At 35.9% G+C, this 5,000-nt stretch overlaps 1 protein-coding gene across 3 annotated transcripts in view; it reads right to left on the bottom strand.

The window, feature by feature from the left end:
• LOC136837101 (calpain-9-like) overlaps positions 1-5,000 on the bottom strand; it is a 296,927-nt gene that overhangs the window by 121,192 nt on the left and 170,735 nt on the right. The window contains exon 1 of one of the 3 annotated variants that reach the window (XM_067101717.1): positions 4,363-4,712. The exons of the other annotated variants lie outside the window; for them this stretch is intronic. The gene's annotated coding sequence lies outside the window, so the exon portion shown is untranslated. Of the gene's footprint in view, positions 1-4,362; positions 4,713-5,000 lie in introns of those variants that run through there. 3 annotated transcript variants of the gene reach the window in all.

Below are 5,000 nucleotides of genomic sequence, written 5' to 3'. Positions count from 1 at the left end.
CTCTCTCTCTCTCTCCCCTCACAGCAACCCACAACTAAAACTCGTGCATCTGCTAATTTCTCTGTGTGAGTAGATATGTTCAGTACTCATCTCTCTCTCTCTCTCTCTCTCTCTCTCTCTCTCTCTCTCTCTCTCTCTCTCTCTCTCTTTCTCATATCATAAACGTAGCTTGAAAGTTTTCCATATCATCACAGGTGGTTCTCTCTCTCTCTCTCTCTCTCTAAACTCTCTCTCTTTCTAAATCATTATATGTGGTTCTCTCTCTCTCTCTCTCTCTCTCTCTCTCTCTCTCTCTTTAAAATTTTTCCTAAATCATTATATCTCTTCTCTCTCTCTCTCTCTCTCTCTCTCTCTCTCTCTCTCTCTCTCTCTCTCTCTCTCTCTCTCTCTCTCTCTCTCTCTCTCTCTCTCTATGAATAAAAAGGCAGTTAACATTCCATTACATAGTTAGGTTTCAGGAGGATTCATCAAATACAAAAGAATGTGAAAATGCTTCGGATTTAGATGACAATGACGAATGTGAAGATGAACAAAGATGCGAATGAAACGAATTAAGATGAATTGAGGACAAAAATACAGTAGATGAAGGAAATTCGTCAATATAAATTGCAGTATTAGTTATTAGACATTTATAATAACAATAGTAACAATGATAAAATTGATAACTGAACTTCTAATAATAGTAGTATGGTATGACTCTCCACAAAAATAATAATAAATATAATTGATGTTCTAATAAGAACAACAATGACATTAAATGAAATAATAATAATAATAATAATAATAATAATAATAATAATAATAATAATAATAATAATAATAATTCAAGTTCAAATAATTGTGATAATTATGATATTAGGAATAACAGATCAACTGCCTCGATTGAAAACAACTTCTCTCTCTCTCTCTCTCATCACAGAACATCATATCTCTCTCTCTCTCTCTCTCTCTCTCTCAGAAATTGTTAACTTAGAAGTTTACTAAATCATCACAGTGGTTATCTCTCTCTCTCTCTCTCTCTCTCTCTCTCTCTCTCTCTCTCTCTCTCTCTCTCTCTCTCAGAAATTGTTAACTTAAAGTTTACTAAATCATCATAGGTGGATCTCTCTCTCTCTCTCTCTCTCTCTCTCTCTCTCTCTCTCTCTCTCAGAAATTGATAACTCAGAAGTTTACTAAATCATCATAGGTGGATCTCTCTCTCTCTCTCTCTCTCTCTCTAAGACTTCACGCAAGCAGGAAATTAAATAGAACAATGTAATAACAGAGCTATTTCTTCCCGTTTTCACTTTCCCCTTCTTCCCTGCCATTGTAAAGAGAAGTTCAAACAGAACAATGAAATGATCTTGCCACATAGTGAGTTGCCAATTTAAGGGCGAAGGCCGGACGAGATTGGATGATGTGAATTGTTGATGAGATGGAAGATGGAATTTTTGTCATCTTACGGAGAGAGAGAGAGAGAGAGAGAGAGAGAGAGAGAGAGAGAGAGAGAGAGAGAGAGAGAGAGTTTTGCCACACTACAATGAAATATTAGAGAGAGAGAGAAAGAGAGAGAGAGACTTTTACCACCCTACAATGAAATATTAGAGAGAGAGAGAGAGAGAGAGAGAGAGAGTGTGTGTTTTACCACGCTACACTGAAATGTGAGAGAGAGAGAGAGAGAGAGAGGAGAGAGAGTTTTACCAACTACAATGAAACAAGAGAGAGAGAGAGAGAGAGAGAGAGAGAGTTTTACCACACTACAATGAAATGTGTGAGAGAGAGACAGACAGAGAGAGAGACTTTTACCACCCTACAATGAAATGTGTGTGTGTGAGAGAGAGAGAGAGTTTTACCACACCATAATGAAATATTAGAGAGAGAGAGAGAGAGAGAGAGTTTTACCACAGCAAAATTAAGTATTACAGGAACTATCAGAGAGAGAGAGAGAGAGAGAGAGAGAGAGAGAGAGAGAGAATTTCACCATACTACAATGAAACGTGAAAAAATATTAGAGAGAGAGAGAGAGAGAGAGAGAGAGAGAGAGAGAGAGTTTTACCAAAATAAATATTACGAGAAATATGAGAGAGAGAGAAAATATGAGAGAGAGAGACAGAGAGAGAGAGAGAGGTGTAAGTTTTCATTAAGAAGGTAAGACATTTGACAGAAGCCTTAATAAGAAAAGAACAGTATATAAGGATCAAATGTTATGAAGTTAGATGAAAATTTTGATCTCCCTGGCGCCACATTTTGTTACGTAAGACTCGTTAATACTGAGAAACATTTATACGCATGCACTTTCACACAAACATATACATATATATATATATATATATATATATATATATATATATATATATATATATATATATATATATATATATATGTATATATATATTATATACATATATATAAATATATATAGTATATATATAATGTATATATATATACATATATAAATATATATATATATCATCTATATTCTCAGAGTTAAATATAATATGTATAAAAAGTAAAACACTTTAACAAAAACGGTATCTTTTCTAGTCTATTAATTCAGGAAAAGCAGAAGGAGGAATTGAATTCAGGAACCTGGGAGAGGAAAGAGCACAAGCATTCACTTTTCATGATTCGCGAAAGTGACTTTTGAGTTTTCATCGTTAGAATCATTTCATCATGAATGTTACTGTACATGATGATGTTAGTATTACTCGTCAACTTACTATTATTATTATCATTAATATTATTATTATTATTATTATTATTATTATTATTATTATTATTATTATTATTATTAGGTTTCGTTTATATTTAAATTTAGATTTTCCACTATTATTATTATTATTATATTATTATTATTATTATTATTATTATTATTATTATTATTATTATTATTATCATCCAAGTTACAACCCTATATGGAAAACTAGGGTTCTACAACCTAGAAACCCATTTCTAAAGAAAGAAATAAATAAAAGAATAAAATATACGAAGAAAATAACACATAAAAACAAAGGATTTAAGACAATTAAAACGACGAAAAGGGGCCTCCAAGTGGCGGTGCTCTAAAAAAATGCATTTGCATCTAAATTACACTTCTGCAGTTCCAGTGATTCATAATAAAAATTAGGAATATCATTCCATAATTCGAGAACAGCTGGGAAGAGACTTCTGAAAAACCTCTAAAACAATCGAGTTTTCTGGACAGCCGCTACAGAATATGATCAAGGCCACCGGAAATAGATCTGTCTTTCGGTGGCCTCGGTATAATGCTGTGTGATCCGCGGCCCATGAAACTTTAACCACGGCCCGGTGGTGGCCTATCCTATATCATTGCCAGACGCACGATTAAGGCTAATTTTAACTTGAAATAAATTAAAAACTATGGAGGCTAGAGGGCTGCAATTTGGTATGTTTGATGATTGGAGGGTGGATGATCAACATACCAGTTTGCAGCCCTCTAGCCTCAGTAGTTTTTAAGATCTGAGGGCGGACAGAAAAAGTGCAGACAGAAAAAAGTGCGGACAGAAAAAAGTGCGGACGGACAGACAAAGCCGGCACAACAGTTTTCTTTTACAAAAAACTAAAAACGACAAGATTTAGAATTGACTGCAAGGCTAGTGGCCTTGGAAGGCCTGAGTGCAAAAGCTGCTGTTCTGCATTTGGGAAAACTTTGATGTAGTATGCACGAGGTGTTAAAGAGAACGACGGTGACAGACATCAAATACTAAAATCTGGAATGGGAAATTTAATGGAGTTTATGTTTTTAAGATGGGAGTCAGTGGCTGCAGTCCAAATTGGGAGTAGGATAAACAAGGCACCACAGAATAAAAGTTAAAGCAATATGTGCACACATGCATATACATATGTGTGTATGTATGTATATAATATAGATATATATGTATATTTATATATAAGTAATGTTCAAAGATATGTTCATAATATTTCTCAGACTATAGAGGAATAAAAAAAACTTAATTCATCATTCACTTCTCCACAAATATCATGTAATTTTCAATCCATATTCTCCTTCATTTGCGTACGAATACATTTTATATAATAATACGTTCTCTTAAGAATGCTGCTTTTAGCTATTAATTTCATCCATACATTTTCTTTTTAACTTTTGATTATTCCCTCAATTTCATTTTTTTTTCTGGGATTGTCACGGGTTTTCTCGTCAAGAATACTTTCACTATTTTCCGGTCGGTGAATTCGTGTCATCACATCACTCGGGAAATAAAAATATAAATAATTATGCTGTTATTCAGTAGATATCTTGCCTGCTCCGTTTTTTTCCATGTATTCCTCCACAGAACAGACATTCAGCATTATCATTCCATCAACATTATCACCACATCACATCATTCTACGTATAAAACGAACCGATAAACTGATCGAATAGAACTTGATAAATGAGAAGGCGGGAGAGCGAGCGAGTACTCTTTCAGGATCGTGACACAAACGAAGAGAAAACGGCTCCGTCCGGCGACGCCGTTTGTGAGGTCACCTCTGTACTGACTGCCAGAGACTTCAACGAGCCATTACGCCTCGTCCTCCACCGCCAATCCTACCCCAAGCCGCCGCGTTTCACACAGCCACATCCTGCGAGGTTCCTGGATCTAATCCTACGCTTGGCAGACCCGCACGCAGACGTAGAAACAGACGTACAGCGTCCGAGATGTAACACGAACTCGGATCAGGATTCGGACAGCGCATAAACGCGAAGAAGAATGTTATCATAACGCGTCTGGCAGTGGGGAGGAAGCCAATCCAAAACAACACACAACAACGCAACTGAACTTCTCGTACGTTTGGCAGTCCAGTGGGCGTAACACAACGCGGTATGCAATGAGGATATTCCAAATATTCATGCAATGCTCATCCATCAACCGTGCATACAAAACAGGTAAAAAAAAACGCACTCCCCCCCTTCCCCCCACCTTGGCCAGTTATGCATTCTTCACATTCATTCTGATTCAAATGGTGCACCTGCCATTCATTCTTTTCTGGGAAGAGGCTGG

This window comes from Macrobrachium rosenbergii, chromosome 57 (assembly GCF_040412425.1).
Source record: "Macrobrachium rosenbergii isolate ZJJX-2024 chromosome 57, ASM4041242v1, whole genome shotgun sequence".
Taxonomy (NCBI): domain Eukaryota; kingdom Metazoa; phylum Arthropoda; class Malacostraca; order Decapoda; family Palaemonidae; genus Macrobrachium; species Macrobrachium rosenbergii.
The sequence above is the reverse complement of the archived record's forward strand: the minus strand, read 5'-3'. Positions and strand labels throughout refer to the sequence as shown.